Source organism: Lepidochelys olivacea (genome assembly GCF_965140295.1).
Source record: "Lepidochelys olivacea isolate rLepOli2 genome assembly, chromosome: 4".
Classification (NCBI taxonomy): domain Eukaryota; kingdom Metazoa; phylum Chordata; order Testudines; family Cheloniidae; genus Lepidochelys; species Lepidochelys olivacea.
The window spans coordinates 60,731,948-60,746,346 of record NC_140414.1 but is presented as its reverse complement, the minus strand read 5'-3'; the positions used below and the strand labels follow the sequence as shown (position 1 = coordinate 60,746,346).

Sequence of the window (14,399 nt, the reverse complement as noted above, 5' to 3'; positions counted from 1 at the left end):
TATTACACTTGCAAAAAGCAGAGATTATTAAAATGGTGATTAACAGACTTTTTTCTGGAGCCGCTCAGGTGACAGTTACACATGAAGTTACAGATGTCTGAGACGCACACTTTTTTACATAGATATAAACACTCAATAAAATATCACCTGTATCATGATAATCTAGCTGCCTTATTTTGCCCACAGTGACTCCATAATCTTCCCTCCTAATAACAGCTTTGTTTTAAGAAAATTCTTAAATTGGATCAGGAGTTATTTTAATTTGTAAAACTCATTTCACCTGTTAAAAGTGGGATCAAAGAGCAGCGGCTCACTTGCTCTAGCAATTGAAGAATACCTGTAACACTTTGCCTCATCTTTCTTCTCCAATTAATTGTTAACACCTTACTTTGATTTACAAGGGTGTGAATATCTGCCTTTACATCCAGTGTCAGTGGTACCGGTTGGCTGGCTGGCAGACAGGCAATATTAATGCCCAGGGCTGTGCTTGAATGCATCACTTCTGCTGTGCACTTATCCTCCACTGTGCCAACGGTTGAGAGAGCTGTGAGTTTTCCCTAAACTCACATCTTCTGGCTCATTGTCAGTCAAGCTGTGCCAGCTGAACCAGCCAATAAAAGCATATAGCAAGAATAAATTTGTCATAGGAAAAGTACAGAAAAGTGATTACTTTCATGCAAGACTACAGTAAGGACACTGTTAGGACATTTTGCTAATATTAAAAAAATAAAAGCTTGCAAAATTAGTTTTTTGTCAATTAAAGAATAAGTGTCTGGACCGTTCCACAAGAAGGTTTAAGATCAAAATTTAGTTTTTTAAAAATATTGTATATTGGTATTTTAAATAAATGTTTGTGCAGGGGTTAGGCAATATGACACCATTCTGCTACATCACCCCCTCAAAGATTCCTGCATAAGTTGGGAATCGAGAGGTAGTGGGTAGACATTTGGGAAAACATAAGTGATACAAAATGAAATATACTGCTGAGGAAACAATCCATCTAGAGACAGCTGGAATTTCTGCAGCACTTTGTTCATTAGAGGCCAAAAACATAGCACTTTGCAGAAAATTCACAGCAAAAAAAAACAAGTGGCAGCAAAGACAATAACTGCTAGAGTGTATCTGTGATCATTAATGATTTTTGCATTCTATCCCCTTCACTGCTTTCCCTTTGTAAGAGCAAGGTGGAACAAAAATCAAATAGGAATTTTGGTAAAATCTGTAGAATTTCCCTTCTGTGGGAATTAATCTAGAACTGCAATTAATAGCTGCAGGATTCCTCCAGTGATATCCCATCTAGTCTCCGATCCTCCAATGAGTTCAATGTGGACATTCTCCTGTGTCCATGGAGCTCATTGCAGGGCTCAGACCTTAGGTTTTAGTTCTGCTTAACCCTGCTCCTCTATTTTAGCACTAGATACCACTGCAGGACACAAAGGAAGTTATTAAAATATAAGCAAGGTTATCACTATTGCCAGGTGGAGAATATTACTGCTGCTATGAGTGCTGTACTTGGTAAATGACAACATTGTGCACAGCCCTTTCATCTTCATGGTGCCAAATCCACAGGTGATTAACTTTCTGTATGTAGGTAGTGAACTGAAACTATTCACATAAAAGTACTCATATATAATGTTTGCAAGATCTGAGCCCGAAAGGACAGTTGCAAGAGTCTCAATTATATGAATTGTCATAAAACTGTCTAATGGCCAACCTTATTGAGCTGCATTTAGTATATTGTATTGTCATACAAGAGACCCAGTTTCTATCCACCAGTCAAGTCTCTCATGCACCACATGCCAGAGACAGGCACTAAGGAGGGAGCACGTCATGTTGTTCTGAAGCAATCCCTGCAGGAGACTAAGGAGTTAGGCTAACAAAGTCAAAAAACGGTCCCATGCAGCCCTCCAAGGTCAAAAGAATTAGAGAATGTGAAAGCTCATGGGGAGCTTTGCAGATGATCAGATGCCCCAGTTATGGGCAATCTTATCAAAACCTAGATAGATTGATCAATACCCAGGGCTGGATCCTCCTATCTGCTATGGATAAATGGTGCAAAGTGGCTTTAAAATGACCAGAGATAGCCATTGACTATTTCCTTGGATGGGGAGAATTCCCATGCGTGGTGGAAAGCTAATGAAGATCCTGCCACCTCGGCAGCCAACAATCAGAGAGTCACACACATGGTTCACTGGTGTTGCCACTGTCAGAGATGCAGTGCAGATTCAGGGCCCAAAACTCTGTGAGTTACCCTAGACTATGGAATGTATTTGTGCCAGGATAAGAAACCATCTCTGGTTGGTTTTATGGACAAATAGGAAATATATTCCTAATTATAATTGCTTTATAATTAGGAGTAGATTGAAATAAAGATTTTATTTAAGATACTTTGGTATCTTAGACCATTTCAGGTATAATTTACTACAGTCCAAGTCAAGCAGAGGTAAATGATCCCTAGGCCTCAAAAGAGAAACAGGGTCTATACTTAAGCCAATTCAATTTTCAGTCAACACAAGGCTCAAAGGACCTCATCTTATACGGTGCTGATGGTGAAACACAGGAAAAGTCTAAAGACCGTGGATGACAGATGAATTTGAGAAAGACAGTATGACATTCTGTGCCATTGAATTTCTGATGTCCCTCAGATACTTGAGATAAAGACATTTCTTTATGATGAATTAAAACTAAGTTAGAAATTAAGTTTAAAATAAGGATAGCAGTAAGATTGTCCTGTGCGTTGGGATGGCGCTCAGAGGAGGAAGACTCTATGATAAGCAGACTTTTCCACATTGTTCCTTTGGGTTGGAGTACTTTGAGCAGTCCACAAGCCCCACAGATCCTAGCGGTGTAGCAAGAGGCCAGGGCCATCTAGGTATCCACATGGAGGCTCTGTGCTTCCGTAAAAGTTCTGTGACTCTCCTCTTGAAAATCTCTACCCTGGAGGTTGCTCAGGGTGCATGCCTTTTCTTTGCAAACTCTGTCACAGATGAGGCTGCTTTATGGTGCCTCATGTTGGCCAAGAATGGTAATGCAGGCACTCACTGCCTTGGTCTGCAAGCATTGCTTGCCTGCTTGGGGCAGAGTGTCCCATGCAGTAAGCTCACCATCAGGCTTGATACTGCTAAATAAAAATAAAAAGCTCAGAAATTGGCTGCCTTTACCTTTAAATAAACAAACAGAACTTCAAAGGCAAGTGCTCAGTTGCAGGCCTGGCCCAACAGTTCTGGACTAGCACAGAGGAGCAATTCTCTCTTCATGTCACCCCACATTGCCCCTGAGAAAGGGCAGGCAAGTCTTCTTAACTAGCCTTCTGGCTTCCGATTGGTCAGTGTCTCGTAGCCCTAAGCCCTTCTAGGTATCTGGAGAACTAAGTCTTATTGGTAGCCCAGCCTGAGCAGGGAGGGTTTCTGGGAACCTCCTGGCAGGGGTTGTGGGGGGAAAAGAAGGCCTGATAGACCCTGTTGCACTCTGCTAGGTCAGAAGGAGGATAATGTGAATCTCTCTGGCCTCCACTTCTCTTGCACAGACACCAGACACACAGATCACTCTCCTCTGCAGAGTCCAGAGGAAAGTGGAATGGTGTTGCAGTGGCATCTGAGTCCCTACCTATGACTGAACCCAGAGATCTGTGTAGGGAAGGACCCTTCTATAGGGATCTAGGGGGCTGCACCTGACACCTCTTAATACTGTCTCTGAGAGAAACAATTATCTGCTCTGAAGGAAACACTAAAGACAACAAAAGAAAAACCCTATCAGACAGTGATCTGAATCTGTCTGGAAGATGGTACTGTGCACTTCAGGGTTAATGCATGCCACATGCTATTAAACGGTGTTTCCAGAAGACTCATGTGATGCAGAGATTGCTATGGTAATCACTGCTTACCCTGAGAAGACAACAGAGCACACTGCAATGAAAAATCCCACACAAATGGATTAAGCACAGACTGAGACTTTCACTTATACTCCCTCTTTTTGGGAAATTATTTTATTTTTTTCCCCTCTTGAATTGGCATAAGCTGCACTTTTGAGCAACTAACAATTTCTTCTCAGCTGACTCCACCCTCCTTTCTTGGATTGCACATGTTTCCTAACTGCCGTGGCGGGTTAGTCATGTACTGACTGATTAAGAGGGCCTTGGGAATAGCAAACCCACATTTTCTGCTGGTTTATGATGTAAGTGCTCTTTCTTGCAACTGGGGTCCCAAATGATTTTGAAACAAAATTAGCTATCTGTGAACATCAGTGTACCAGCTTGTCCACTTACAAGTAGGGCAGCTCTTTGTACCACAGCTAAAATACTTTCAGACCATTTCTGTGCTGCAGAAGACCCAGTCAACTGGGACTACATTCTTGTGTCTTACTCAGTCACTGGGAATTTTGCCTGAGTCAGACCTGCAAGATTTGGCTTGTCATTACTAATTACTGTAATTATTGCTAGTAAAGAGTCTGAACATAAAAAATACTCTGTACATGTTATTATTTTATTATTTAATATTATGTAGAAAAAACTCAGCTGAGCTACTGGCTGGCTATTATTGAACTGGTAGACTGCAGTGGTGTACTGCCCCCTCCTCCTGCTCCTCTTCACATGCAACCTTTCAAGAAGAAAAATAAGGGCGCTTGTCCTGTAGAGGGAAGACTGTCAGTAGCAGTAGGAAAATTATTAAAGGTCCATTTAAATGTACATTCCAAAGTTATAGAGCCTGGTTCTCTGGTGCTTCTAAGCTGCTTTGCACCACTCTGGCACTGCAGGCACTAAAGGCAGCCAACCAACGGAGGGTTCCCGCAGTGCTAGGGGAATCCGTGGGTTCTGTAGACACCTTAGTGGCTCCCACGTCACCCGCCTCAATCCTCGCTTCAGGCGATATGGTGGGAGGGGGGAAGGGTGTGGTTGGGAGGTGTTCAGGGGGACTTTGGTATCTGAAGCAAGATTGAACAGCCTTCTCTTTAGCTACATTTGCTCCCCCTCCTCTTGAGTTGTTCCAAGTTCTCTGTCACAACTCAGAGACTGGGCCCTGCTTTTTTAACTGGACTATCAATAGTTCTTGGAACTACATTATTGGGTTGGAAATATAAGAAGAAGAGGTTTTCTCATGAGATGCCGTATCCTCAACTAGCATAAATTAATGTAAGAACATAAGAATGGCCCTACTGGGTCAGACCAAAGGTCCATCTAGCCCAGTATCCTGTCTTCTGACAGTGGCCAGTGCAAGGTGCCCAAGAGGGAATGAACAGAACAGGTAATCATCAAGTGATCCATTCCAATGGAGCTCCATTGACTCCAGAATTTCTAATATTTCCTGCTTGCAAGTGAAGGGAAGACAGAACCAGCAGACAGAACAGTCTGGGGTTTGGTTTGAGATTTAGGTGAAGGGTTTGTTCTTAATGTATCAAAATCAATTCAACCCTCCCTTATTACTAACAGCTTCACTGGGGGACAGCTCTCACTTTCTCTGAAATAATTGTGGAGGATCCCCCTACAAAAATAAAGAATCTTTTCTGGTTAGTTAGCAGATACTGTACAAGCTGAACTGTTTGTTTTGCCAAATGTACACAGCTTTACCTGAGCTAATGTTGATCTATCTGCACTGCTTACCACATGCCAATTTTTATACTTACGATAGTGAGCGGGATTCTAGAAAGAATATCTACACAGGACAATTAAAAAGTGAGCCAGACAGCAAAGATTCCAACATAGGGGGCCAGATCTTCAGCTGGTGAAAATCATTACAGATCACGAGACTTCAATGGAGTTATGCCAGTTTACACCAACTGAAGATCTGGTCCAGTATGTCCATCAAAGCATGATTTATGTGGAAAAGTCTTAAAAATTAATTGAAAATTAATAATCTTTCTATAGCTTTTTTAAAATAGAAGAATTTAATAGACAAGTATATATTTTCTATGGGGAGCGGGGGGTGAAGCCTTTGAGGCTGTGTGTTTGAGGTCTGCCCAAGCCAGGGAGCTGAGCTAAAGATTGCAAACTGCTCTGTCCCGCCCAAAGGGCTAGAACCTGGCTGTGATGCCATCTGCCCAAGCGAGGGAGGTTGAATGACAGACTGCTGGTTACCCAACCCCAGTCCAAGGGGCCAGGGCCCTAGACCATTAACTGACACTATACTTTGCTAATCCCCTGCCAATTAACTATCAATAGCTAGGTGGTGTAGTGAGGCAGAGTGGCCTCCCTCCAAGGCTGACTGGGAGAAAACACTTGAAGCCACTACAATGTCCCTTCTGGCCTTGAAATCTATGAATCATAGAACTGTAGGACTGGAACCTCAAGAGGTCATCTAGTCCAGTCCCCTGCACTCATGGCAGAACTAAATATTATCTAGACCATCCCTGATGGGTGTTCATCTAACCTGCTCTTAAAAAGCTCCAATGATGGAGATTCCACAACCTCCCAAAGCAATTTATTCCAGTGCTTAATCACCCTGACAGTTAGGAAGTTTTTCCTAATGTCCAACTTAAACTGCCGTTGCTGCAATTTTAGCCCATTGCTTCTTGTCCTATCCTCAAAGGTTAAAGAGAGCAATTTTTCTCTTTAACAATATTCTAGGATGTCTTCTATCCTAGCTTCCACTACCCTAACTACCACTATGTAACTACATTTATACATCTATACATCTATCTATATATGTATATCTGTATGCAGTGTTTGCAGGCTGGACTCGTCAGATCTGATTCTTCTCTCACTTACACCAAGTTTAGGCTGGTGTAACTCTGCTGACTTTAGTGGCATTAGCCATGATTTACAACAGAGTAAAAGAGCTCAGAATTGGGCCCACAACATAATCACTTAGCACACATTGCCATGCTGCCGTTGCCCATCATTAGATTCAGACTGGTTACTAAATGTTGGTACTTATCTTCTCCAATAGTATTAGAAGTTGTCTTTTAAAAAAAGGCATTGTGGGATTTCTACAATTAGTGACATATGGATGACTGGAAGCGTCTGAATCAGATGACTTGAGGGTCGCTATTATAACACCGAATTTTAGAAAGGGCTCCGGAGGCGATTCTGGCAACTGCAGACTGGCGAGCCTAACTTCAGTACCAAGCAACTTGGTAGAAACTGTAGCTGTAACTGTAATTCTCAGACAAATAGATGAACATGATGGGCTGGGGAAGAGTCTACACAGCTTTTGTAAAGGGAACTCATGCCTTACCAATCTATTAGAATTATTTGAGGGTGTCAACAAACATATGGATAAGGGTGATCCAGTTCATATAATGTATCTGGATTTTCAGAAAACCTTTTACAAGAACCAAAGGTTCTTAAGGAAACTGAGTAGTCATGGGATAACAGGTACGGTCATCTCATGGATCAGTAACTGAATAAAAGACAGGAAACAAAGGATAGGAATAAAAGGTGAGTTTTCAGAATGGAGAGGGGTAAACAGCAGAGTACCCCAAGGATCTGTACTGGAACCCTGTACTGTTCAACATATTCATTAATGGTCTGGAAGAGGGAGTGAACAGTGAGGTGGCAAAGTTTGTAGATGATAGAAAATTATTCAAGATAGTTAAGTCCAAAGCTAACTGCAAAGGGTGACTGGGTGACTGGGGAACAAAATGGCAGACGAAATTCAATGTTAGTAAGTGCAAAGTAATGCACATTTGAAAAAATAATCCCAGCTACAAATATATATTGATGGGGTCTAAATTAGTTGTTACCACTCAAGAAAGAGATCTAACAGTCACCGTGGACTGTTCTCTGAAAACTTCAGCTCAGTGTGCAACAGTGGTCAAAAAGGCTAATTGAATTTTATGAACAATCAGAAAAGGGGTAAAAAATAAGATTAAATGTCATAATGCCACTATATAAATCCCTGGTGCTCCCACACCTTGAATACTGTATCCCGTTTTGGTTTCCCTATCTCAAAAAGGAGATATTGAAACTGAAAAAGGTTTGGAGATCATCTACAAAGATGATCATGGATATGGACCAGCTTCTATATGAGGTGAGACAAAAAGGTTAGGGCTGTTCAGCTGAGAAAAGAGATGACTAAGGGGAGATATGATAGAGGCCTATAAAATCATGAATGGTGTGGAAAAAAAGTGAATAGACCACAATACAAAAACCAGGGGTCACCCAATAAATAAAGAGGCAGCAGGTTTAATACAAGCAAGAGGAAGAGGAAGTGCCTTTTCACACAACACACAATTAAGCTGTGGAACTCTTTGCCATTGGATGTTGTAATGACTAAAAGTATAACTGGGTTCAAAAAAGAACTAGAAAAGTTCATGACGGACAGGTCTGTAAATGGCTATTAGCCAGGATGGTTAGGGATGCAGCCCTGTGTTTGGCACAACCCTAAACATCTGACTGCCAGAAGCCAGGATGGGAAGACTGGGTGGATTACACTCCCCTTGAAGCTCTGGTATTGGCCACTACTGGAGACTGGCTACTGGGCTAGATGGACATTGGTCTCACCCAATATGACAGTTCTTATGTTTCTATGGCTTTATAAGTAGAGTTTTCTTCTGGGGCTTGGTACAGCCTTATTGAGAGTGGGACATTGACATTGGCGTCTCTTCTATGTTTACTCTAGTATTGCACAATGAAATAAACATTTGTGCTGACCATTTTTCCATATCTGTTTCATATAACTTAATCTACAAGAAATCCAGATATCATCAACACTCTGGAATAAATTTTTTTACAGAATTAATAAACAGAGAATTGTACCCTGGTATGTAAGCCATAGTTCTCTTTAAATACCTGTTTATTTATTTTTATTTTTTATGTCAGATTACTTTGCAAAATTTCTTCTGATGGGATTCAGATTATTCCATGACTGGTTTTACTTTAACATGGTGTATTTCAAGATAAACAAGTCAGCAGATGCTATTTATACATTTTGAACATTGTAACATTGTGTATTGTGCTAATACAAAAATTGGAATAAGCATCACCTTTAAGATGTTGTGGCTCACTGACACTGCTCTCTCACAAATAGAAAATAGTCCAGCTTTGTTGATAAATATTTGTTAAAATCATATTTTGGGAGCATATCTGAACATTAAATCATTTGCACTTTTGTACTGCGGAAAAAAATATAGTATAAAGTTAGAGCAGAAAATAGGTTTCTTTATGATGGCATACGGCAAATCTCTCTAATGAGAGGCCATTTACTGCATAAGCGTCTTGCATGTGGTACTTGACAGCAGGTGTCTGGAGAAAATCCTGCAAACATTTTGAAGTGTACTATTACTGGCAACTTGCTAGAAAAATGTAAAATTCTGAGCTTTCAGGCCTGAGCCAGGAAGTAGAATAAAATATAAAACGATGATGAAAGCGAAAAATTAATCTAAGCTTCTTGTTTCTACATTAAAGAGATGTATAAATAGTTCCAGCAGAGAGTCTAAACTAAACATGACATATTACCTACATGGGATAGAAAGACCTTATTGTGCTTGCACCATAAAGTTTTAAAAGGTTCCCTTTCCAACCGAAAGTGGAAGTGAGTGACTATACTTGCTTTAGCCTATCCATATTTTAATTAAGTCAGGAATATGGGTTTATCTACAGAGGCTAGAAAAGACTTTAATTACCATCCACTGAGAATGTTAGCAGTACTTTAAGGTGACTTAAATGTGCTTTCCTATGGATTTAATTAAAATGCAATAATTGTATGTATCAGATATCAGTTATTAAAACACTCAGGGCAGGGGTGGCCAACCTGTGGCTCCAGAGCTACATATGGCTCTTCAGAAGTTAATATGTGGCTCCTTGTATAGGCACCGACTCCGGGAATGGAGCTACAGGCGCCAACTTTCCAATGTGCTGGGGGGTGCTCACTGCTCAACCCCTGGCTCTGCCACAGGCCCTGCCCCCACTCCTCCTGTTCCTGCCCCCTCCCCTGAGCCATTGTGCCCTCACTCCTCCCCCTTCCCCCAGAGCCTCCTGCACTCCACTGATCGGGAGGTGCGGGGAGGGAGGGGGAGTGCTGATCGGTGGGGCTGCTGATGGGTGGGAGGCACTGGGAGCTGGGGGTGTGTGCTGATGGAAGGTTGCTGACGTATTACTGTGGCTTTTTGGCAATGTACATTGGTAAATTCTGGCTCCTTCTCAGGCTCAGGTTGGCCACCCCTGACTTAGGGCCTGATTCAGAACTCATTTAAATTAATGGTAGTCTTTTCAATTGACTTCAATAGGCCTTAAACTAGGGTCCTATTGTGAATCAAAAGCTATCAAATTGATTTGAATCTAAGTACATTTTTAATAATTATTTTGCATTTATTTAACCTAAAAATCATGGCACCTGGGTTTTAAAAAGGAGCTCACTTCAGTTTGTGGTGTGCGTGTGAGGAGCTGGGAGCAAGAGGCACTGGGAGCTGAGAGTGAGAACGCAGACTGTTGGAGGACTGAGGTGTACAAGCATTATCAGACACCAGGAGGAAGGTCCTATGGTGAGGATAAAGAAGGTGTTGGGAGGAGGCCATGGGGAAGTAGCCCAGGGAGTTGTAGCTGTCACACAGCTGTTCCAGGAGGCACTCTAGACAGCTGCATTCCACAGGGCCCTGGGCTGGAACCCGGAGTAGAGGGCGGGCCCAGGTTCCCCCAAATTCTCCCAACTCCTTGTCAGACACAGGAGGAGTCGACCTGGACTGTGGGTTCAGAAAAACGGCCAAGCTGAGGGCTGCCGTGAAGCTCCAAGGTGAGCAAATCCGCCAATAAGTGCAAGACCCACCAAGGTAGAGCAGGAACTTTGTCACATTACATTTAAAAAAAAAAAAAAAGAAAGCTGAGATTCTCATGTAATAACATAATTTCAGGAACTGGGGATTTAAGAAAACACCAAATATTGTGGGACAAGAATCACAAGCTAAAATCACAAGAGGAAAGACTGGAAATCAGGAGCCAAAATTTTTAAATCCTGGTATCTAAAGTTAGGCTAATAAATTAGGTGCCTAAAGAGAAGAGGCCAGATTTTCAGAGGTGCTGAGCACCCAAAGCTATGGGATATGGGGTTGTTCAACACTTTTGAAAATCAGTCCACTTCTATTTAGGTACCAAAAGATGGATTTAGAAAGCTAACTTTAGGCACCCAGATTTGAAAATTCTGACCAGGACCAACAATAACAGGCAAAGAGATGATGTATTCTTATCCTGGCATTTCCCCCCTAATATTCTACGACATGAGTTATTGCTACACATGTTCATGATATTGGACAACAAAAAACATTTAAACAGAAACTTCCTTCTTAATATAGCATCCCCCCAATATAGCATATATAATTCTTGTAAATGGCAGTAACATGGTATAATAGGAGTATATTAAAACATCATTGTACAATACCTTCATTGGGGGAAATTATGACAAAAATGTGGTAGTCACAGATGATTTAACTTTATTTGTGTGATTTCTAAAGAAAGAATATCTCTGGTCCTCTTCTGCCTTTGGTCTCTTTCCTCTTCTGCCTTGGAAGAATAGTTCTGTTTGAAGTAGTTAGAACATGTGTGAGTGGACAGCGTGGTGACTGAAATTTATAAAAGAGCTTTTGAGTGCTGTCACAATTAATTATCAGCTTTTTCACTGTCCTGAGAAATGCTGCTGATAGCATCTATCTAACATGCACCACCCATAGTCCAAAAAATCTACTTCATCAAGGAAATGATAATGCTTCTGGGATCTGATTCCTACTGCAAAGTGTAAAACTATATTTTGTACTTGAGCCATTAGGCTCAGCCAAGAGCAAGATGCCTTAATCTTAACCCAGGAGTAGCCCAGGGAGGAAATGTATATAGTTCTTTCCCTCTTTCCCTCTTGTTCTCCAGTTGGTCTAGGAATGAGCAAACTGTTGGGGATAAAAGAGGAACTGACTTGACCCATCATCCAAAACTTTATTTGAACATAAACTGGTGAACCTGGGGGATTGTGAAGGTTGTACTGAGGTGGGGTAGTCTGAGACTTCATAAAATTCAGGTTCAGAAAAGTATTCCTAGCCACTTCTAAATGTTAATAATCAATGCATTTATTGAAAACCAACTGTACTGTACTGAATATAGAAGTAAAATTCAATATTTAGGACTTGCCTGATTTTTTTCTAATAAAGTTATAAATTAGTTTTATAAAGCTTTGAAGATAAAAATGTTACCTAAATGTTAAACATGTCATTGTATAAACATAAAAAGAAAAGGAGTACTAGTGGCACCTTAGAGACTAACCAACTAGTACTCCTTTTCTTTTTGCGAATACAGACTAACACAGCTGCTACTCTGAAACCTGTCATTGTATAAACACAGAAATTCCCTAAGTATCACCAGAAGGATCCATTAAATTTTCAGAGTAAATTCAATAAGAAATGGAATTATATTTTTCAGTCAAATTTTAATAAACAAATACAAATACAAACACCTTCTGGAGATGCTTAAAAACCAAATTTCAGATACAAACACCCCCAAACATGGAGATGATCTAAGTACATTTACAGATGTAAATTTTGAGCCTGTTCCTAACATCTACATCTTTCTCCTTTCATGAATCTTGTCTTGTTGACCCATCGTCTATCCAGACACCAGAAACACTTTCTATATGCCAAACTACTTACTGTAGATTGTCTTCAGTAGCATTCTAATGCATTTCATATTATTAATCTATTCATAGAATTGAAAAATTCTACAAAGTTGGAAACAACTCACTGTCCCAGCCTAGTTCTTAGTGGACATGTCCACATTGAAGAAATCACCATCATACTTAGCACTAATCTGGCATGCATCCCCTGCACTTGGAGCCAATATCTAAAAGACATATTGCAGGACACAAGCATGTAATACCACTACCCCTTGTATTCTGTCGATAAAGAGAACTTACGCTTCTGATGCTGTCAATCTAACACCTCTTCTGAATATAAATGCAATTTTTAAATTAAAAAGTAAAATGTAAAGAGAAAGGAATAAATAACACTGACATACTGAACTGCACATGAAAATCTATAGTAGTCTAAAGTAATTTCTATTTGTATAAACTTCCAGCATACAAATAATTGTATACAAGTTCTCTGTCTCCATAGGCTATTGCCCAATTTATAGTTGGCAAAAATAAACTTGTATTTTCAATTGTAGAAAACAATGGTTATGATGTTTTGCCTTGTGGTGTTGTGTCATGTCATAGAGTAGGTCAACAAGAAGTAATGAATGAAGGAAACTAAAACTTAGAAAGAGACTTTGTTTTCCCATCTTAGTAACTTATTATTTCATTGAGGACTTTGGGAGCTGATCTGAATATATTGCAGAGAAGAAAACAGCAAGGGGAGAACACTAATCTATCCTCAGTATTCGTTACTGACTGTGTTCAAATAATTTCTTGGCTACAAACTTTTAAGCATTCCTAATTCAGCTCTCATTGTCCTTTGTGGTTTGGACAGCTCATTGCTGATTGTTGATTGTTGGAGGATTTCTGTAGTAATCCTTTGTGCCAAACTGTAAAGCCCATCTCACACATTATCACCTAATGTTTGCATATAATTGAGACACATGCTTTCTGGCAGTCTGAGGAGGGAATGTAATGGAGGGGTTGCTACATTTTCCAAGAAAAAACAATGGAAATTATTGTAGGAATTATTTTGAGAAGTTCTATGGTGTGTGTTATACAGGAAGTCAGACTAGATGATCCTTCTGAATCTATGACTCTATTAAATGAAATCCTAGGGTTCAGGTCAGGAATTTTCCCACTGACTATTCTTTATTAAATCATTAAATATGGGTTAAAGCTGGAATCAACTGTCCTAACCTTCCCCTCCACTGAACTTTGGGGATTCAGATAATATGGGACTTGGATCCCAATCAGTGCTAGTCTTGAGTTTGTAACACCAAATCCACCACTGTTGTGTCCATCTCTGTGTTACAGCCCTTTTCTTAAATCAAGACATTGCTTTGGTAAGTAATGTGTATGTGCATGTGAGAGAGAGTGAGAGCGAGTTAGAAACCACAGAGGCCCTTAGTAATGAACATTGCTCCTGCAGCAGCAAGTGGGGTAGAGGTTGTTGTAGCAATGACTGGTATTACATAATACCTCCCATCTGTCTGCAGATGTGTGAGTTTGTTTTAATGTTTTATGAGGTTTTTATTGCACTATAATGCAGTCCCCAACCCCTCTGCAGTTGCTAGTTTGATCACAAAATATAATTAATTTTAAAATACCTAATGCTTCAGCTATTCAACACTTTCCTGACAGTCTCTCACCGTCCCCCCACCCCACCACCAACAACAAGATTATGGTACCACTATGATGCCCCTGAACAGCTTATGCCTGGGGAGTTTTGAACAGGAGTTTTAATTGTCTTATTATACAAAATTCCCAAGTTTGAAATGGATTCCAATGTTCTCTATATACCTTAAATCCAGGCAATTTAATTATTGTTCTCTGACCCTTCCCATTATATGCTATGCC

The 14,399-nt window shown here is 40.5% G+C and overlaps 1 protein-coding gene across 7 annotated transcripts in view; it reads left to right on the top strand.

Annotated features, from left to right (window-relative positions):
- Window positions 1-14,399, top strand: part of ANAPC10 (anaphase promoting complex subunit 10) — a 211,338-nt gene that overhangs the window by 111,565 nt on the left and 85,374 nt on the right. The window lies entirely within an intron of this gene.